Genomic DNA, 23,961 nt, shown 5'->3' with positions numbered 1-23,961 from the left:
GGTTGGGGAAGGGTCACCCAGAAGGTAGTCTAGTATTCCTGCTATGAGTGGCGGCAGCGAGTTCCGAGTCCTTAGGGGCGCGCGGCCTGGGCGGACTTATGCCGTTGTCGCTCCGTGTACCGGCTTGCTGTCGTTGCTCCTCTGTGGGCTCCTTGTGGGGGGTGTCTGGGCGCTTTTGGAGGCACTATGCTGCATTTTACAGAGGTTATGTGTTTATTTCTTAATCTTTTGTAGAATTTCATGGTCTTTCTCAGGGTATCCTGAGATTTTTCCTTGTGCCTCATAGTTTCTGAGTAAATCACAAAAACTACTGGGTACTCCATGCCTGTGCTGCACTTTCGTCATGCGCGCATGCAGTAATCGTTATACTCCCTGCCTATGTAACAATTATTTTTTAATCAAACGATATTACATTTGTTATTTTATGCACATACGTAGAATTTTATGTGCTTTATCATGGTTCTTTCAGGCAATCGATATGTCCAATACTAATTTTAGTAAATGGACAACAAAGGTAGAATACTCCTCCTCGCCATAAGCGAGATAAAAACACTCTCTTCCCTTGCATCACTCATCCACACCTACATATTTTCACTCGCTAGGTTTTATTTTTATTTTATTCAAAGTATAAATGTAATATATCATAAGCTTTTTGACAGTGCTCTCAGAAACTCGACATGACCACTAGTCTTTTTCGCTAGGTACTGATACTGAAGCATTGAACTTTCTTCCATCTCATAAAAGTGTATATGTAAAAAACAATACTTATTTGTGTAAAAAATACAGAAATATAGAAATAGGTCAATATACAAATAAAAAAATTCAGCTAACGCACTTCCTCCAGAGGTGTTGAGCTGCTGGCAGGGACCTTGAGGAGTTTGAAGATGAGGGAGTTATGTAGTGTGTGTGTGTGTGTGTGTGTGTGTGTGTGTGTGTGTGTTCTTCTCTCCTCCTTTGTGCTACGTTTGCCTAACACATTTGAAGTACACACCATAGATTTCTCCATGAACACTCATACTTTGCACGACATACGTATATTTCTACACTAAACCATACGCAATATAGCACTGTCTGAGATTGGTACAATACCTTTTCACTGAAGTCTGTGGTTGTGTGGCATATTTGTTGTCTCTGACCCTTGCGCTAGGTTTGATCTAAGTCAGTCAATTCACGCAAGATTTCTCTACGAACACTCGCTGCACTATTTTATACGTATATTTCACACTAAACCATATGCAGTATAAAACACTATACAATGATTCCATCCCAACCTCCTCTATTATTCCCTTCCCGACTCTATGGCGTATGGGATCGCCTGTTCCCTTAGCGACTACGGCATATCTCTATGGGATATGTAACGCCTCCTAAGGTAAGTCAATTATTTCACTAATTCAGGGACTATATGTTTCACACAATATAAGTACTGGTTTCGCTACATAGGTAAAATACTCACATCATTTACGGGCAGGGTGAAGCAGCATGGCAAACCCCGCTATAGCAAACCCGGCTCCTGCCTCTAGGCCTAATGGATGATAATGGGCTCCAATGATTTACAAACAATATATCTACGTTCCATAGACACAATCACTTCACAGTATAGTAAAAAACACTATACAATAACAATATTTCAATCATGGCTTCTGCCTCGGGCGGGAGGGGGAAAATGGAGAAGTTAAAGGGATGACTGACACAGTGCTACCTTTCAGCCTGGCTGGTCGCAAGGTACTGAGGATCACTGATGCGCATTGTACCATCAGAGCTGTCACAGTGTTGCAAAGTATTTACTTTGAATGCGAGAGTGGCCTGCTAGAACGTACCAAAATTTTACGCAAATTGGCCAAAAACTTAATTTTTGGCTTTTTTTTTTTTTTTTTCTGCTTTGTCACTTGACTCGTGTCAAAGTGCTTTTACCAGGAAACACCCACAGACCGTGAATCGCATCTCTCTCTCTCTCTCTCTACATATATTTATATGAAACGGTGGGGGACAGGGTGATATGGAGGCAACTGGTTTATGGCCTCCCCTTATGGGATTGAGGTGTTTGGCAATAGATAGATAGATACAGTAGTTGTGTGTGTGTGTGTGTGTGTGTGTGTGTGTCATCATCACCATCATCATCATCAGTCATTGCAAGTCCACTGCTGAACAGAGGCCTCCCACAACCTTCTCCATGAATTCCTTGACTGGGCCAATCTCTGCCACGATTTACCTGCAAACTTCTCTATCTCATCTTTCCACCTCTTGCCTGGCCTTTCTCTGCTAGCTTACAATCTCTTTGAGTCCAGTCAGTCAGCCTCTTGCTCCATCGATTATCTCTTATTCTTGCTAAATGATCTGCCTACTTCCATTTCTGTTCTTTTATAACTGCTATAATGTCTTTGACTTTAGTCTACTGAGGTTTACAGGAAATATCTTGGAACCCAACCATGAATATCCTATTGGTGAATCTGAGTATTTTCTATACAACAAGCAATTCACAAGACAAGTAATGGAACATTAACAAATTTGACAGAGCCTAATAAGTGAGCTAACGATTTGTAGTGGCTTTCCTGTGACTAAAAAAGATAAAGAAAGAGAGTTGGTGAATGTTGCAATTTGTGTTACTAGTGTCTCACTTTCATGTGCTGAAATAGGACAAGAATTGCTAGAATATGAAGGAATAAAGGCGTCAAGGTAAAACTCTGCCTCGATTACGCTTGACGCATCTCCAGCGACTAATTCTGTGAAAAGATTAAGTATAATTGTCCAGGCCAATAATTTTTTCTTTTTCCTAGGGAGAAATTTTGCCAACCAAAAGGTTAACCCCACCAGTATGGAGACGTATATTACACATTTCACTTGTAGACGAGTTTATTCAGCCTGAAAGATACTTCTTGAACTGTGCTGGTAAGATAGTCTTGAAAAACACTACATGGGACTTTTTTTTTTTTTTCTTTTTTTTTTTTTTTTGAGAGAAATAATACCCCGGCAGTGGGTAGAAATCTGATCAGGTAAGGCTTTCGTTACGTTGATAGTCGCATATTTTGCAGCAGAAGCGAAGAAATAAAAAATAGGAATATGCTGTGAGGCTTTTGGTGTATAAGCGCTGAAGTGGTTATATTAAAAAAATATATATATAGTATAAAGAAAGAAGATCACGCAAAGACTGAATCCTTTGGTGTGAGCCTGCTTAATATTGTCCCTTCCACATAAAACTGCATAACAAGAGAGCCAGATCAAGATCAGTTGATTTCTGGATGCTTATTCTCATTGCATTTAAAAGTCTGGAGATTATAGGCGGTGGGACACACCTCCTTTAAGAGGATAGCTCCAGACATGACCAACTGCATACATGAAAACTTGAGAGCACCAGAAGAAAAAAAAAAAGTGAGACTGTGTTACTAGATGGGTGCTGCGAATCCTCTGTAAAGGGGAATGTAGGTACAAAGTGCTGAGAAAAACAATGATCAGAAGACCATCTACAGATTAGCCAGATGCAACACTACAGCAAAGAAAGAGACGGACTGGAGTCAGTGTGAAAAGAACTGATGAAATGAAAGCCTTTGAATCCACCCTGTTTAGAAACGTTGCATGTGGTAACTTCTCCACATATAAAAGCCGCACACTGTACACTGGTGAATAAGACCTCTATACAAATAAAAGCTGGGTGGAATTAAATTATGGACGAGTCTGGTTCACCACACCTAATCTCCGCGATGCTGTTTTTGAGAGAACGTTAATGTGATCGTTCTAAGACAGATCACGATAAAAGGAGATGCCAGTAATATTAAGAGATGTATTGAAATAATGAACTCCATGTTGCTAATGGTAAGGGGACAGTCATGTGGGAGATTAGGCCGAGTTGAAAGATGTATGAAATGAGTCTCCCATGTATCAGAAGTCAGATATTTTCTTTTCCTCTAGTAGCAATAGACGACAAAAACATATGCGTGCCAAAGCCTCATCCCGTGTTTGCCGTACTTTTGTAATGAATAATGTGAGAACTGAGTGGATAATTGGAAGGTGCAATCAGTATATGACTACACCTTTAAATGTACAGCCCAGTGGCGACTAATGACGAGGAGGAAGAGTGTAGGTAAAAAGACAGAGCCAAGGAACACCGCTCTTGACAGTTTTGGCCATTACAAATGCAGTTGTAAAGAAACAGTAGAAGAAATTTCAGTTAAAGGCACAGAAGGAGGCACTGAAACCATTATATGGATGTTTGGGTGCCCTGCTCACAGCAGCAGCGTCAATCAAAGGCCAAGGGGGAAACACTGGATCCACTGACTCCAGACCTTCCATGTTCCAGTCAAACTCCTCATTCAGCAACCGGTTATAATGCTCTCTCCAGGCGTTTTTAATATCCTCACTGTTCAGAATTCTTTCCTTCTTCATTCTTCACACACAGTGCACCTGTGATATCTGTTTCCCTCTTCATCTGATTTGCCACCTCAATTATCATATTATTCCTTTCAGCACTATTTAGGTTACTCAGTAGAGGCCTCCGATGCTCAGATTTTGTCCTGTATATCTCTTAGCCCTACGCTTGGCAACTAAGTACACTGCAGCACTTTGTTACCAACACTTTCCCATTCCCAGATGAGCCTTCTTTTCTCCCTAACTGCAGCTTCAACACCTTCATCCCACCACCATGTTATTTGTCTTGGGGAACCCCTTGTCCATCCATACATTGAATCAGTAATTCTTAAGAGATTTTTCTTGAGAGCCCTGTACTGTTCATTAACAATTCTGTCAACAGTTCCCTGTTCAGCCACCACTCTACTCATCACACTATAGAAGGCATCCTTTACTGCTTGGTTTTCCAACTTTCATGCTTTCCTCCTAGGTGCATAGGTTCTCTTCTTCTTAAGCACCATGTCACTTACCAATAATTTGTGTTGCTGCACACACTCTTCGCTCCCTATAACTTTATCATCCCTCACCAACCCCTTATTAGCCCTCCTGACCAGGAAATAGTCTATCTGGCTACTATTTCCCCAATACTCGTATGTAATCAACCTACCCTATTCCTCAAGTGCGTGTTGCACACAATCATGTTAATTGCTTCTTCAAGCTCGAGTATCCTTTCCCCTTTCACATTCCTTGTACCATATGCACATCTCCCATGTACCCCTTCATATCCTTGAGCTGCTTCACCTACATAACCATTTCAGCCCCCTCCAAAAACTACTGTATTTTCTCTCCATTGACCCATTTTTTCCAGTGAACCTATTTTCTCACCATACTGCACACCAGCTCTGCACGTGGACCTATTTTCTCACATGAACCTCTTTCCTCTTGTTTTTACCCACTGGACCTGTTTCCACTTAGGCCCATTTCCCCTGACAACATATCCCCCATGGACGTATTTTCCCATATGGGCCTATTCCCACCATGGACCCATTTACCCCGTGGACCTATTCGCTAGTGGACCCCCCCCCTCCTCCAACCACACACCTACCCATCCAGCCAGTGTAGCAAGACCATCTCTTAGCTAGTCCTCCAGAAAGCTATCCACCCATCCAATCAATAAGTCTAAAGCCCTCCACCGCCCCCCCCTCCCCGCGTCAAACCCACCCAACCAGCCCAACCCACATCTTCCACCCACTCAACTCACATCACCGACCCACCCACCTACAGTATCTCACCCCACCTGCTCCACTCATGCACTCCAACCAGCACACCTGTCCACTTACCATACCCACCCACCTCACTTGTTCGAGTAGGTCATCCTTAACGAAGTGGGTCATCTGAACTCGGTCTTGCATTCCATGACTTTCATAGCAGGAGAATATACAGAGAAATTACCATGCTGTAAATTTTCAGCAGCCCATCACCGTGCCATCTGTTAGTAAGTAATTTAGGTCCTAGATTGACAGCATGACATGAATGAAAAATTGTATAGAGTAACTCATTTAACAAGATATGAGTTATAACTAATATATAGATTACCATCATTCATACAAAACATGAGATATACTGAAGTTAACTTCCTTCCTAGAGGCGTTTTAATGTAATAATACGAATATCATTTGATTTTTAATGTATAAACACATTCGAGAATACTAATCCAATTCACGAAAAAACAATGTCCATTTTTTTAAGTAAGAGAACAGAGGAGGGAAGAACACATGAAAAAAAAATTATGAGAATCCTGCTTTCTTCTCTAGTTATATGAAAATTTTTAATTATGATCCTGTATATTTTTCTGGTGTTACCCTCAAAATAATGAATATATAGTTATAATTTCATTCTTGACATCACCAAATGATTGAATTTCATTCATTCATCATCTAATCCTGTGCTGCCCCATGAGAAGCGTAGACGCTCAGGGCTAGGCATGTTGGTCCTAACATTAAAGATGAGACTGACCAGCTTCACTCATCCCTGAGTGGTATTACGTGAGCATTAAACCTCAACCACCCCTTGGATGTAAACCTGCACCGACTCAATCCGATAAGAGCGCCTTAATTACCCACTAAACCACCAGGCGCCATAATCTGGTTATATGGTTACCACCCAGTGTTGCAAATGGTTTCCTGTTGTACAGGAAACTATTTGGCTTGTCACTCATTGTAGTCACTCGTAGCCAGAAGGAAGAGGAAAGACTGAAGAAAAGAAAGACAGAAGAGGAAGGAAGGAAATAAGAGAGGAAAGGGCAGTCATCCGTGAGCAGCACTATATCAAGTGAGTGGATGGTGAGCACCCCCACCTACCACTAACGATTAAATCAATTATGTTATTTAACTCTAGTGTTGAAGGGACTGATTAAGGCCGTCCAGATCGAAAAGTCTGTACTACGGAAAACAAAACTCCCTGAAGAAAATAATATAAATAATAAGTGATCAGATTAAATAATTTTAACTATTGTATGATACTGTAAGTATCCCTAACTACTTTATGATTGTTAAGATATTCCTGCCGCTGGGAGTGACGGGTGTCAGTGGGGTGCTGATGCTGTCTGTTGCACACTCATCCCAGGTCCACGACAGTCCAGTCAGGCAGAACTTTCTGCTGACGGCACTCTCAACCACCACCGGGTGTCCATCCGTGAACAACTGGGAAAATAGTAAAAATGATGTTAGATAAATACTGTGAATGGCAAACTGCAGCCAAAAATAATTTTGTTCGGTATAGGTCACGTTAATAGTCACACTACTTGGCCTCTGAAGTGTTTTCAGCAGTAGGAGTGAATATTAAAATACAAACGATCTATCTTCAGTAATGCCCACAGCCAAGCCAGCTATTATGGGTACTATCAGACACTAATGTAATACATGTGGATCATCAGATCTTCAATTTTATACACACTGTGAATGTGATGGTGCAGAGCCACTGTGTACTGTAAGGGGTGGGTAAAACTTTGGCAGGAAAGGCTGTGGATTTTTTTTTTTTTTTTTTTTTTTTTTTAAGCAAAAAGACGGTCGGGTTATCGTGTAGCCCTCAATAACAACCAAGCGTTCTGTACATCACAGTGGATGGCTACAAGGGAAAAAGTTAAATAAAATGTTACTTTACCAAAAACAAAGCCTACAAGATTCACACTAGGACCTTGCCTAGTGTGGCTATGTCTCCAGGTGCTACTAATCTTAAGCCTATGTCCCACTGTCAGGAACTTCCCACGACACGCCACGATCCTGATGTCTTCGTGTGTCGCCGCATGTCGTCATGAGTAACGTGGCGTGACTTAGTGATGACGTAGCGTTGACGTGGAGAACTTGGTCATTCTTCGCCGTTCTTGGTGCACTACGACAATTCTTGGAATGTTCAAAAACTGTTGGCGTGGGCGCCGACAAGGAGGAGAACGTGACATGTCGCGACGGTAATGTCATTTGTCTTAGCTGTGACTTAGCGTGTATTAGCGTGTCTTAATTTGTCGTAGGTTGTTGTAGCTTGTCCTTTAGGTGTGACTTGAGTTGTCGTAGCAATAACTTGGAGATCGGATCCCGAAGACCCGCTACGACACACGAAGTTATACCTATGACAAGCAAAGTTATACCTAAAACACACTATGACAACTTACAACACACTACGTGGCGGTGTCTTGGCGTGACGTGGAGTCAAAGTGACCGTTATTTTTTAACTGAGGGATGATCGTAGCATGTTGTCAGGATAACGTGACGCTTCCATAGCGTGTCGTGGGATGTCGTAGCAATGTCTTTGTGTGTCTTGGCACTAATGTGACTTTGTCGTGAAATGGCAGTTTAGGCATATCATTTGAGGTATGATCGTGGCATTTCACCAAGATCATACGTCGAGGGTAAGATCGTGGTGATCGGGGCCGTTCTCGAAGATGAACTTGAATATGGAACACGAGAATGACTGTGATGGTACCTGGCTCCTGCACTTGCCACACTCATGCCCCCCACACAGACGGGGTTCCTGACACCCGTAGTTACTGCAGATGTGAGTTTGTGAACTGATTGTTTGATGTTTAAGTAATGACAGAAGCACAAGCAAGGAATCTTACTAACGACTTCAGCTCAATAAATTTAAATAATGAAGTGTTCAGTGTACAAAAAGCAATCCTGTACATGACTTTCCATTGTGTAGTATTTAGTAGATACATGACAGATGACACTGCAAACAGGAAATACATTTTACACAAAATAAGCCCTTTATACACAACTTATATTCAATAACTTTAGTTGTAAAGGTTTTGGATGTAAAAGCGTAAAGAAGGAATCTTGTACACAACTTTGGTAGTATAGTATTTGGTAGCTCTAAGAGTTAAGATAACTGTACAAACAAGAAATAAATATTACACGAGTAATGCTCATGCTACACAGCTTAATCTTTATATGCTTTGGTTATCATGTGTTCTGTAAACAAAATTATAAGTAACAAATAATGTAAATTTTGGAGGTGTAGTATTTTGTGCCTGAAAGAGTGAGGGTTACAATACAAACAGGAAAAATTTTTTACAAGATGTAAGCTCATTATTCACTACTTAAGCTGAAGAAATTTTGTGAATAACAATACCGTTTCACAGCACTCCTGGAAGCTCATGCCCACAACACACAAAGTGTTCTTGGGGTCCTTGGCAGCGTCGTAGAAGCAGCACAAAGGACGGGTCGAGGCCCCGGTTGCAGAACTCTGAGCAGTTTCTGACAAACACCTCAGACTGACGGAGGGTGCCCTTGTTGTCTGAAAGAAGAGATATAGCACACTGACGGTGTGAAAATAATGCTGTTAATATGAGATGGTGCCGATATATCAAATAGGAAAGGGAGAAAAAACACCGTGAGGAAGTGGGAACTGACTCGCCCGTATGGAAATGAGGCCGATATTTGAAAGGGAAATTAAAAACGTAAAACCTCAGGGCACTAAAATCAGTCAGTATTGTTAGAATTCTGTCTGCATTATGGGAACGCTTTCGATATCCATAGGAAAGAGAGCAACTTTATGGACTGTGCAGGTAATATACAAGTGTAACCGATATCTGCAGTAACACCTAGAAGTAAAAGCTGTGCAAAGATCTTAGAATGGTGCAAATGAAAACTAACTAACTTTCAGCAGCTACCATTATCCCATGCTGACTGAATAGTGCTACTGCTAATTCATAAGATGGAAGTATCATAATCATGCTACATTATTTTGTGTTCGAGAGAATGGTTTGGACATGTTGAGAGAATTGAGGAGGATAACTGGATGTGAGAGTCACAAGTGTGAATGGGGAGGGAAGAGCGGCCAGAGGATGACGTAGAAAGACTTGGGATGGCTGGGTGAAGTTGTGCATAGAGACCGCCAAGATAAGGGGACTGGAGCACAGAAATGGCACTAGAGAACTGTCATCGGGTGAAAAGACCCACACAGGCCTGCACGGTCAGTGGTTTGTAACTATATACGTAAACACAGAACAATTTTTATCCAACTTGAATTCTCTTCTCAGGTCTAACTAAAACTGTTGTATTAGCATGAATCGCACAATTTCAACTTGTAGATAAATTTAATCGAAAGTGTCGTAGTTTATAAGGAATACTGAACGTCAGTCTAAAGAACAGTTACTGTTACTGTGGTACCTTTGTCAGGGTGGGGCCAGTAGGACAAGAAGCCGAGACATTTTTTTGCCAATAGGTAGACCATCCAAGGAGTAGCCCAGGTCGGTCATGGGGTGCTGACTCACACACACAGGCCATACCACATCTAAGGAAATAAATTATTATATAAATAAATGAAAATTATATAAAACATCGAAGCTCTGCGGTTAAAAATAAACAATAAATAGACAAATACAGTCATGCAAATATAGAAATAAATAAGCATATTAATATAAATTGGTAAATGGGTGAAAACAAATGTCAGTGTATGATCAACTAAGAATATACACAAAAAAACTAATATATACTCAAATAACTAGTGGGATCTTAATTCCTTTTCTGGTGATAATGGTTAGAACACCTCAGTTATAGAACGCATCCCCGTAACGTGACTGGAGGGTTTTTGCTTGTGTAATGTCACCAAGGGGAGTAGGCTGGTCATCTACCCTTACGTGTTGTGGAAAACTAAGGCCTAGGCTCTTATCACTACACGCCGAAGGGAATTGGCTGATATATATTATATATTTAACACATGAAATTTTATAGATAGATAGATAGATAGACAGATAGACAGATAGATAGATAGACAGACAGACACATAGATAGATAGATATAGATAGATAGATACAGATAGATAGATAGATAGACAGACGGACAGATAGATAGATACCATAGTTAGACAGATATACGGTATACAATATCAACCGAAGTCCAAGTCCAGTTTAATCGAATGACAAAATAATTTGTAGGTTCAGTTTTACTGAACCTCGGGCTCTTGATGCTGCTTCTGCTTACTCAAAGTATCTGGCGGTAAAAGGGCCACCGACTCTTTACATTGGGTAATGACCAGACAGCCAACAATTGGACATCTGGTGGTCTAGTGAGCCAAGGTGATTTAACGTAATGTGATCTTGAATGGCTTAAGTCCGAGGGATAGTTGCAATTTGTTGTACTCATATCATTCAGCGTTACTGAGCACCCTCACCTAAAACTACTGGACTAAACTTCCTAGCGCTGGACCCCTATACTTCTGATGGGGCAACAGAGGTCTAATGCCGTTAGGAATGAGGGAGTTTCTGCATTAAGGTGCATTTCATCTGGCAATCTTTTGACAGTTCTACTTTCGTTATTTATTGTTCCAGCTTCTGGATCCCTCCGACCTGTTATGTCACTGGTACACACAGTTTGGGTCTCATCACACTGAGGTCAGACCCTTACGTATTTTGACCCAGAATGTCCACTTGTGTTGGTCGAGATATAAGTTAGCAGAAAACACTTCGTTTCACTGGGTCACGCTCTGGCCATTACTGCTCTGACTGTCACGTACATTATAATTATATGACAATGAACAGAAGCTTTCCAGGACGTGGTTCAGGGAAGCGAGATGTTCATTTCCCAGGTTTCATGCTGACGTACTCTATCTCACAGTTTGTGTCAATACACTACCGATTCTGACCTTCGTGTGACAAGGTCCTTAGGATTCTGCCTGGACTTTCTTGGCTCGAGTACAGCAGGCTCCTCCAGGATAAAGACAGCCAAATTGTAGTCTACTTGTACCCCGTGCTTGGTCCGTACCGTCACAAGAGATGTGATATTCTGCACGCCTGTAGAGTTCGTCTACTGGTGCTGCCAAAGTGTCGCAATCCTCTCCCTGTTACATGATGTCACGCTAATTACTTGCCTTCAGTGGCCTAATGATGGACTTAATACAATGGTGTAAAATCTGAATGGCTTGAATCGACTGCAGAGTGTGAAACTCATAGGAGTACTTAATAATGAATGGTGTATAATTCTTAGGTGTTCTGAATAATGAATGGTGTATAATTCATTGGTATACTTAAAAAATGAATGGTGCATAATTCATAGGTGTACTTAATAATGAATGGTGTAAAATTCTCAGGTGTTCTTCAGAATGAAAGGTGTTTAATTCTTAGATGTAGTTAATAATGAATGGTGTATACTTCTTAGATGTAGTTAATATTGAATGGTGTATAATTCTAGCGGTAGGTGGTGGCGACCATCATCCACTCACTTGATGTAGTGCTGCCTACTTCTTCCTTAGCCTTTATCATTCTTTTTCTGTGCCTGCACTCCTCTCTTCCTATTTCCTCCATCTTTCCTGTCACTACTTATTGCTTTTCTTTCCGTTACAGGTGGCTTTACATTAAGTGACAAGCCAAATGGTTTCCTGTAAGCCAAGAAACCATTTACAACGCTGGGTGGTAACCATATAACCGAACCATACGTGCTCCCTACGTGTCAAGTGGGTTGGTGGAGGGTTAGTGCCCCTCCCTGTAAAACAAATAACTGGGTCAAATGGCCACCCCGTACGGGATTATGGCGTCTGGCAATAGATAGATAGTATAATTCTTAGGCGTAGTTAATGAATGGTGCATAAATCTCAGATGTAATTAATAATAAAAGGTGTATAATTCTTACATGTAGTTAATAATGAAAGGTGTATAATTCTTAGGCGTAATTCTCAGATGTAATTAATAATAAAAGGTGTATAATTCTTACATGTAGTTAATAATGAAAGGTGTATAATTCTTAGGCGTAGTTAATGAATGGTGTATAATTCTTACATGTAGTTAATGAATGGTGTATAATTCTTACATGTAGTTAATAATGAAAGGTGTATAATTCTTAGGCGTAGTTAATGAATGGTGTATAATTCTTACATGTAGTTAATAATGAAAGGTGTATAATTCTTAGGCGTAGTTAATGAATGGTGTATAATTCTTACATGTAGTTAATGAATGGTGTATAATTCTTACATGTAGTTAATAATGAAAGGTGTATAATTCTTAGGCGTAGTTAATGAATGGTGTATAATTCTTACATGTAGTTAATGAATGGTGTATAATTCTTACATGTAGTTAATAATGAAAGGTGTATAATTCTTAGGCGTAGTTAATGAATGGTGTATAATTCTTACATGTAGTTAATAATGAAAGGTGTATAATTCTTAGGCGTAGTTAATGAATGGTGTATAATTCTTAGATGTAGTTAATAATAAAAGGTGTATAATTCTTAGGCGTAGTTAATGAATGATGTATAATTCTTAGATGTGGTTAATAATAAAAGGTGTTTAATTCTTAGGTGTTGGGAATAATGACTGGTGTACAGTTATTAGGTGTGGTTAATGATGACTGGTTTACAATTCTGCGGAGGACTTGCTTATGAATGATCCATAATACATGGAGGGATATAGTTAATGTGGTAAGTGTGCGTGACCACCATCCATTCACGTGATGTCGTACTACCTTCATGTGCCTCAGAGTCTACACTGACTGACAAATGAACTGTTCCTGTACCGCAAAAAACTAATTACTACACTGGGGTGGTAAGCAGATAAACAAATGAACACCTGTTGGGCTATTGGGTTAAATCGTTCCAAGTGGGTCTGGCTCATACAAGTTAAAAGCCAGGGGTTGGTGGGGATGTTGTTCACGTGCTGCTGCTCCGGAAAGATCAACTGGCCACCATCACATTCAAAGTTTTGACGGAGTGGCCTAACCCCGGTGCCCTAAGCTCATGATGATACAACAACGGACTGGGTGAGGGATGATTGGATGGAATTTGCTGATGAACACTATGATTCTATTGTAACCATTTGAAGCTATGTATGATTCTTTTGTGGCACTGATAAATTGTATCACTGACCTGATTAATAGATTATGTGGTAGGTGGGGGCGCTCACCATCCACTCGATGCAGTGCTGCTCTCGGGTGTCTGCCCTTTCCTCTCCTCCTTCCTTCTCTCGTTCCTTCCTCTTCTGTCTTTCTTTACTCCATTCTTTCCTCGTCCTTCTGCCTTCGGATGGCTTTGAATTCTCTCTCCTGTCTTTCTTTCCTTCATACGTTCCTCCTCCTTCTGCCTATGGGTGATTCTATTCTGAGTGACAAGCCAAATGGTTTCCTGTACACCAGGAAATCATTTACTAAGCTGGATGGTAACCATATAACCAAATTATGGCGCCTGGTGGTATTAGTGGGTAATTACGGCGCTCCAATCAGATTAAGCCGGTGAAGGTTTATATCTAAAGGATGGTTGGGGTTTACTGCTCACGTAATGCCACTCAGGGATGAGTGAGGCTGGTCACTTTCATCTTCAAAGTCAGGACCAACTTGCCTAGTCTTGGGCTCCTACGCTCCTCATGGGCCAACGTAGGAATGGATGATGGGTGTATATATATATATATATATATATATATATATATATATATATATATATATATATATATATATATATATATATATATATATACAATACATATATTACATTTATGGAGGTATGTATATACTAGCTATTGTACGAGTATACACTAGCTAGTGTCCCGAAGACGAAATCCTTGCCTTGTGCACCGGATTCTGTGTCTTGTGTTAATCTTGGGTTTTGCAGTCACTCAGTCAGAATCTGTGATTCTTTCACTGGCAGGTATTAAGGTGCAATTAATCCTTTAGCATGTTAGGATTAATTTGTCGTTTTTCGCTTCCTCCCTGCATCTCAAGTTATATATCTCTGCCCACCAACCTATTCAGCTACCTACCTCACTGTCTACCTACCTTCCTGCTTACCTACTTACCGATGTCCTTGCCTACCTATCTCCCCACTTACCTTCCTTGTTGTTTATTTCCCTGCCTACCTCCCTGACTACACCCCTTCCTACTTACCTTCCTACCTATCTCCCTGCCCACCTCTGACTACACTTCTACTTACCTTCCTACCTGTCTCCCTGCACACCTTCCTGCCTTCCTCCCTTGTTGAACTTCTTACCTACCTACCTCCCTACTTTCCCCTCTGCCTACCTGTCTACATACTTCCCTACCTGCCTACCTAGCTTCTTACTTGCTCACTTCCCTACCTGTCTAAGTATCTACCTACCTGCCTCCCTGTTTACCACCATGCCTAACACCCTATCTACCTAACTACCTGTCTCCCTGCCAGCTTCCCTACCTACCTAACACTCTAGCTACCTCCCTACTTACCTACCTCCAACATTTACTGAGGCAGCGACACGGGAACGTATTTATTCATTTATTCATTTATGAGTTGTACCATTATAAAGGCAAACGTTACTGTATGTTGAACATCCTTGCCACTAATACCAGTGTTATGTCCATACTGATATAAATGCAGACTTTACTGCATGACAAAGATATTCCTTGTGTCACAGCGTCCTTGGGATTGATCTAAGCGTGTTGACCACTCTGATGAAGGCACACCGGCAGGTGGGGAGGATTCATATCACACTGCAGTCGTCAAAATCGGTCCATCATTGCACCCTGTAGAGCGCTAAAGAACAAGTGGACAAAGCCTTCCGTTTCGTCTTCGGGAATAAATGTTGGATTGACGTACGTGGATGCAATAATGACTGATGTATAATTCTCTGTTGGCCTTGCTTAGGCTTTATGATAAATGATGAATAATTCATGGGTGGACCTAGGAGGACTTTAGGCCCATTGATAAACCATGCATAAACAGGTGGACTTTGGAGGAATTACTGATGGATAACTATCATTTTTTGGTAATTTACATAAACTCAGAAAGACTTAAACGAACGTATATACAACATATAACTTACTCAGGGAGGGAGCATCCTTTAAGAGAGAGGACGTGTCGATCACTTATCAGGAAGCCAAGGCACGTTTCAACCCCGGAACTCCCTTCTGATGGGGGAATATTTAATGGTTTAGTCTCCCTTACAACCAGCAATTTTATTTAACTTAGAAATGCCTCTGTCCTTTTACGTTAAACACTCAAAGCAAAAACACTGGACTTTTATTCTGACTACCAATATGCAATTCTGTTTAACGCAGGATTGACTTTTTCCATTCTTTAATCCCGTGAATCTGGATGCAGTCTTGTTTATTCCTGCAGGTGGCATATTGATTTCTTTCATTTCAGGAATGGGTCTCAGATTGAAGGGGTTTATTGGCACAATTATACAGTTATTATTTAGCCACTCAGTTTCAAAAAGTCTACCGTAAGATGACCTCTCCCCCCCAAAAAAAAAAAAAAAAAAAAGTCAGAAAATGGCTATGAAAACATGAAAAAACAACCGCACGCTCCCTTGCCGAGTGGGTGAACACTTTAAGGATCGTATGACCCACTCCCTACTCAATAAAACAGTCTGCATTAAAAGGAATACTAGTCAGCTTGTCTTCACATGACGGAACTTCGCCACTCCCCCATTTTGAATATCATGTCGTGGTTGCATGAAATTCAATGGACCTTCGTCATGGGGTATGTATACTGTAAATCTCTCTGTTTACTAAGTACGTGAACCTACAACAGACTCCTCTGAAACGCTGAAATGTTAATAAATCAAAACAAAAAAACCTTAATACATATAATGAAAACGTCAGCATATCAGATTCAAGACAAAGCAAAATCAAAACAAAGCAAAAAGCAAAACTTGAAGCATATAATGAAAGCGTCAGTAAATCAAATTCAAAACAATTTTTTAGTTACATCAGAAACAAAAAGGTTCAACTCTGACATAAGGTCCACTGGTTTTAACAACTGAACAGCCAACTAAAGATGCAAATGAAATGGCTAAAATTCCCACCGCTTTCTCTGTATCTGTGTAAATGTTCGATATTCCTTCCTTTTCCCTTGTACATGCAGAAAAGGGTACCAATATTATCAACATTATGCGAGAGAGAGAGAGAGAGAGAGAGAGAGAGAGAGAGAGAGAATGTGTTTTTGCAATAAACTTAAGATCAAAAGAACACCGGTGCCAGATCTTCTACCAGCATCAATGGCAGTAAGAAATGAAATATCCAAGTCTTTTGCTCAAATTTTAATATATCATTAAGGAGTGGTTTTGTACTGCATGAGAAACTAGCAAAAGTAATTCTAGTATTCAAATGGGGTAGTAAAGCACAACCAGGAAAATACCGTCCACTTAGTTTAGCATCAGTGGTACACAAGTTGTTGGAAACCATCATAAAAAAAAAAAAAAAAGTTAAGCATTTAGAACAAAATCTCATGAAAGACTCACAGCATCAGGAATAATTGATCACGTCTAAATAGTCTCCTTGATTATTTCAATAATATTATTGATATGTACAGTAAATCGAATTCTGTTACTGTAATCTAACTTTATTTATCGAAAACATATGACAATGTCCCCCGTAAGAGATGCCTTCAGAAGTTTAGAGTCTGTGGTATCAATGGCAATGTGCATTGGAAACTGGCTCACGTCACGTAAACTGATAGTTGTAAAAGGGCAAGGGATCAGATTCGATGAGTGTCACAAATGAGTGCACAAGGTTCAGTTTGGGGGTTTCATAGTTTATAATTTATATCGATGATACTGCCAACGGTTTGCTTTGTAAAATAACCAATTTGCTGAAGAAACAAAAATCGGTAGCAGAGCAAAAACACTCGAGGAAAGGCAGAAAATTCAGAGATATCTTGACAAATTGTTCAACCGAGGTAAATTATAGCAAATGGAGTTTAATACTGACAAGTGAAAATTCCTCAATAATAGGAGGAAAAACGAAGAGTTACCTAAGCTATAGATAAAATTCAATTCAGAAATGTAAACAAAGAAAAAGATTAGTGGTACTCCTGATTTAAAACAGTCAACAATGCACGGATGCCAGAAAGAAAAACAAACTAGTTGGATTCAAAGAACATTCAATTTCAAATCAGAGAATATCATCACCTTATTACTATGTCCTCATCTGGAGTACTTCGTTTAGTTTTGGTCACCCTATTACAAAAACGATATGGAAAATTTAGAGAAAATACAGTAAGGAGTGACAAAAACGACATCAAGAATGATAAATCAACCAAATTAGGTAAACTTAAAAGAGCTTACGTAATAGAGATTATCAAAGCGTAGACTACGAGGAAATTAAATTGAATCAAGAGTATAAGACTTTTAAATGACAAGATAACATGGTGCGGTAGTCAATAAGCACTTTAGATAGATTTAAGAACATAGAATTATTAGCAGTTTCCAGTAAAATTATGCAATTCATTTCCTTCCTTCAACTGTTGTAAACATAGGGAACACACTGCCTAGGAATGTGGAAGGCTATGGTGCAGTATTTACAAATCAAAGTAGCTTGGACAGGTTCCTAAACTCGAATCCCCACTTAAATATAGTCATAGGTGAATTTCTAAAAATCTGGCTCATAGTTTTCCTTACCTTTTGATAAAGAAGAATACTGCTACTGCACGATATTGTTAGTAAACTGGTGTCCATTTTCCCTTAAATATTAAGATACAGCAGAATAGCGGTTTAACTTTCACTATTTCGTGTGAAATTTACATGACAGCATTTCTCTTGTTGATGGTAGTCCGGCAAATAACTGTATTTCCTGCCGGTTTCGGTTAAGAGGGTCTGATATATATAATTATATTTTTTTTTCAAGGAAGAAGGAACCAAAGGCCAGGAGCCATCAAACCGTTCCTTCCATGAACAAAACAAAAAAACACAAATTATAGAGAGCCAAATTCAAGATCCGTTCATTTCGAGATGTCTGGACACACTGCGTTTGACAGACTGAAGATCACAGGAAGTAGGAAATACAGAGGGAGACAGTTCCAGAGTTGACCTGTTGCATAAATGAAAGATTGGGTGTAATGGTTAACTCTTGCATTATAGAGTTGGACAGAAAAGAGTTGAGAGTTTGTTGATGGACGGGTGCTACAAGCCCAATGTAGAGGTGGAGGGATGCAAGCAGACAGTTCAGAGGAGCAGTGACCGTTGAAGTTGCGATAGAAAAGAGATAAAGATGCAACAGTGTGGCGAAGAGACAAAGGTTGAAGGAAGCCAGTAAGAGAAGAGTTAATGAGACGAAAAGCCTTTGACTCCACCTTGTTGAGAAGAACTGTATGTGGGGAGCCTCCCCACACATGAGAGTTGTACTCTACACAGGGGCGAATAAAATCCGTGTGTAAAGTCAACAGCTGTGCAGGGGTAAAGAAGGTACGGAGTTGGCTTAGCACATCTAATCTCTTGGAAGCAGATTTTACAAGAAATGTAATCTTTCCAAGATAAATTCTGAGAGAATGAAACCCCAAGTATGTTAAACGATGATGCAGGATTGAGCTGGAAATTATTAAACATTAGTGGGTAGGCTTACTCCTATGGAAGATTTTTCTCGGGTTAATAAGTTTAAGAACTGGGTTTTTGATGCATTAAAAACAATAAGATTACTTTTACCCCAGTCAGATAAGAGGCAAGTCAGACATTAGGTGTGCCATAGCCTCATCCCCTGTTTGGTGAAGTAACTGCTGAGATGGACGTTGAAAGGGAGCCCTGTTAAACTCTTTAACTCTTCTCTGTAACATACAACCTCGAGAGGGTCATTAGGCCTATTGCCGTTTGCTACTATCATTTGTACTCCTTTGAACACTTGGCCATTAACCAAGCCGAAAGGAGTTAAGGATGTCTGACAGGTTAGAGCAAACGTGGTATAGTTGTCACAACCATAAAAGGGTTAATGATGCCAGCATCAACACTTATGACCCTACTACTCACTCTCAGCTGAATAAACACATGTGGGGTCTGCTGGAATGATCATCTGATAGGCCACGACCGTAAGACGGCTACTGTGACGATAGACGCGAATCTCGTGTGGTTAGGAAGTATACAAACTCCTCCTCCATACCGGTTTATTTCTCATTCTGCTCATTTACTTTATTCTTGATATTCATGCAATCTATGACAACATTAAAAAGATGTAAGCGAAAAAAAAAAAAAAAAGAATAATGGGCAGCTTGGGAAATAAATCTTTAAGGGAAACGTGCTAGGAAGCCTTTCCCGACGAGAATACGAACTCTATGCTGAATAAAATCACCTGGATTGAACTGGAACGAAATAATGAAACGAGACGAAAAGAGGGATAACAATTTTATTTTCACCACCGTCACAAGGCTTTTCTTATATCAAGAGTGCCTAACCGTCCTCTAAAAGCTATTACCAGCCTTCTTTATTATCACTTCAGTACAACCAGCCTTTCATGTCTCCAGTAATCATTTTCTACTATTGTCAAAAAGAAAATTCAATGAAGAAATTGACTACAAACTTATATCTTCTTGAGAGAGAGAGAGAGAGAGAGAGAGAGAGAGAGAGAAATTCATTAAAATGATAGAGACTGAAAAGAACGAAAATACCGTCACCGTATGATGAAATTACCACCGGAGACAAAACACTTATGATATTAAAACTAAGAAAGCAAAAGTGTGTACCAGCACCCACACTTGATTAACTCTGTTAAGCATGTAATGATGATGATGAAACATTTATGGGTGTTTTGAATTACCTTTTGCCTACACTCTGTGAGATGAAGGCTAATTCCTTGTAACAATTACAGGTTTTCCATATATGGCCATAAAAACATTAGGCTCTTCACTAAACATTAGGTAACTTAGTTTCACTAAAAGGGCCATTGAAGAATTTAGATTACGATCTTATAGTCCAAGAGCTGGGGACCATTTAATTAACAAAATGTACCAGATGTTTTGTTGTCTTTTTTTGAAAAGCGTGTACCTTGGGGCATTTTTTTTTTTTTTTATAAATAACAGAACGGAGGAAGGAAAAACAAATGAGTAAAAAAAAAAAAAATCCATACACCAGATTACTGGTGTCCTCTGTTCATGAAATATATGTAACAGTTAGACTTGAACAGTTGTGGGCAGAAACTTGGAGGGAAACAACTCTGGGGAAGCGAGTTCCAGAGAGATGCAGTTCGGGGAATGAAAAATTCTGATAGGCAGAAGTTCTGCAATATGGCTGAGTGACATTCCAGTCATGAGCGCTACCAGATGCCCGTGTAGCACGAGGGAAGGCATGGAGAGGTGGCACCATGGACGCAACTTCGTCTGAACATTTGCCAAAAAAAATCTGTAAAATAATGCAAGGGAGGCAACATTCCTTCTTACTTGCAGGAGAGGTAGTTTATATGTAATGGCAGGGTTGTTAATGATTCTAACAGCTTTGTTCTGAATTTTGTCTAGTTGTCTTAATGCAACCTCTCCACAACCATTCCACAAGAGTGAGGAATATTCAAGCTGAGAGCGCACATGACTCTTATAAATTATAGCTAACTGCTCATCGGAGAAGAAGTTACGGACTCTGTACAATAATCCAAGTTTCTTTGAGGTGGTTTTAGCAAGTGATCTGACATGAGAGGTCCAGCTGAGGGCACTGTTAAGTGAGACGCCAAGAATGTCAATACTTTTGGAGATGGGAATATTAGTAGCACTGAAGGCAATGTACGAATCTGGCAATATCTGTCTATTAGTAAACTGTATATATTTACTTTTACTAGCATTAAAAGAGACAAGGTTGTTTTGTCCCCATTCGCTGATTGTAGACAGATCTTGATTTATAAAGATGGCTGTACTGAGTTGAGAGGTGGAGATATTAGACTTTGTAAATGGATGTCTGAGTGTGAATGAACTATGTAGTGTTGAGTCATCTGCATATGAGTGAATGGGATTGTGGGTGACAGATAAGAGATCATTAATATGAACCAGAAATAGGGTTGGCATCAGAACTGATCCCTGCGGCACGCCGGCATTAATTAAGTGAAAATTGGAATATACATCATCTACTTTTACTCTTATTTTCCTGTCACTAAGATAAGAAGAAATCAAAGGAACAAAAGATGTTAATCCATTCCAAGGGAGTTTGGACAGCAGGGAACGGTGCCATACTCTGTCGAAAGCTTTAGAGATATCAAGAGCTACTGCATGAGTTTCTCCAAAAAGATCAATTGATTGATGAATGGTATGAGTTAAGAGATTGAGTATGTCAATGGTGGATCTTTCGTGGCGAAAACCATATTGTCTATCACTAATTAAGTTGTTGGATTCAAGATGTTTAACAATGTGCTTATTAATTAAAGTTTCAAATACCTTACCAAGAGAAGATGTGACAGCTATTGGTCTGTAAATGGAGGGGTCAGACGAACTTCCTTTCTTCGGAACTGGGTGGATATTGGCTTCTTTCCATGAATTTGGGAACAAAGAAGTACGTATGCATAGTCTGAATAAGTTAGCTAGGACAGAGGCAAGTTCAGGGGAACACTTTTTCAAAACAATTGGCGGAATTCCATCTGAGCCTGGAGCTTTGTTGGTAGGTAAATTGTCTAGGATGGATTTTACGTATCTTGTCTGTATTTTAAGTGGGGCAATTTCGGGAGAATCAAGTTCCAGTACTGGGACATTCTGGCTGATATCGTCTATGGTAGAGTTTCTGGCAAAGGTACTGGCAAGGATATCTGCTTTCCCACGTGGGTCATTTGTAATGTCGCCATCTGAAGATTTTAGTGGGGGAATGGAAGATGACTTGTTAAAGTTATTATTGAAAGAATTAAGAGTTGACCAGAATATTCTATTGTCATTAGGGTTGTTAAGTAGTTTTGATGCTTGCTTTTGAAGAAAGTTTGATTTAGATAGATTTAATACAGCTTTTGCATGATTTCAAGCAATTTTAAATTGGGAGAGTGATTCAGATGTTTTTTATTTTAAGTAAGAGTTATATGCTAATGACTTTTGGGTATTTGCTCTGGCACAGTTGCCATCAAATAATTTTGGAGAGTTCGATCTTTTAGTGAACTGTTGACTTGGTATGAATAAATCCATACCAGCTAGTATTATGTCGCAAATGTGGGACTGGGTAGAATTGGTATCACTAGAGAAGATAGACTGCCATGGAACATCAGCAAGATAATTTCTAAATCCATCCCAGTTTGCCCTATCAAAGTGCCATCGGGTCACCAAGACAGTTTCAGAACGGAGAGGTGTGGGGGGGTTAACTAATGAGGCTTTGATGAGATTGTGGTCAGAGGATCCAAGTGGTGACAGTACCTCTATCCTGTATTGATCTGGATTATTTGTCAAGAATAAATCCAAAAGATGGGCATTATGGTCAGGATTATCAGGTATTCTGGTTGGTTGCTTTACCAACTGGGTGAGATTACACGATTCCGCAAACAGCTCGCACTCTAGACCAGCGTCGTCAGTCCGGGCAGAATGCAATAACCATTCAACACTGTGTATGTTAAAATCACCCAAAATGGTAGTTTCGGTGCCAAGGGCAAGGTCAAGGGTACTCAATTGAGTGGATATGGAATCAAATACACTGGGTTCTGAAGAAGCATTGGGTGAACGATAAACTACACAAATATAATTGGTAATGTTTTGATAATTTAATTTATATAATGAGTAATCAAAACTGGGTGAAGTGAAGTTTAAAATAGTGTCAACTGCATATTGGGATTTGATATAACGACAGGTGCCGCCCTTGTTACGGAAGTTTGTAAGGAGATGGTAACTGGGAAAACAAAATGGAGATATATTTGAAATGGGTGGTCTTAAGTTTGACCAGTGGTGGGTGTGGGCGGTATTAACCCTTTTCCACTGTTTTGAGACATCCACTGCTTCTTCAAAATTATGGGGTAGGGCAAATATATAAGGCTCTTTCTGACAAAATAGTCAGTGCAGAACTGTGATATGTACACCAAAATACTTAATACTGAACTGTCCTTCAGTGATATAAGATTTATGCAAATTGGGTTAGGCCTATTATTGACGTCAATAGGGTTCAAAAGGTCACATGACCTCAGATTTAATAGAATATCGATTATCTCTGCAATTAAAAAACTCTTGCTAGCCCCTTCACTGATGGGGAAACACAAACAAACACCCATGGCTCAAACTTAAGTCATATGGGCAGCATTTGAAAAAGCTTTGGTTCAATTTAATACAATGCAGTGGCCGTGACATTTTTTTTTTAAAGTTAGGCCTTTTTTGCAAAGCTACAGATTCAGTTATTTCTCACATAAAATACTGTCCGTACATAATAGTGACCTGAATTAATTTAACAAACATAAACCAGTCTCCAGTGAAATTACAGGGTTAGGTTTTGTCATAATCACCATCTTCTTCATATGAAGACGCACTATAT

This window comes from Coenobita brevimanus, chromosome 1 (assembly GCF_032717465.1).
Source record: "Coenobita brevimanus isolate Jiangsu-jjx chromosome 1, ASM3271746v2, whole genome shotgun sequence".
NCBI classification, from domain to species: Eukaryota; Metazoa; Arthropoda; class Malacostraca; order Decapoda; family Coenobitidae; genus Coenobita; species Coenobita brevimanus.
This window is presented reverse-complemented; position numbering follows the sequence as displayed.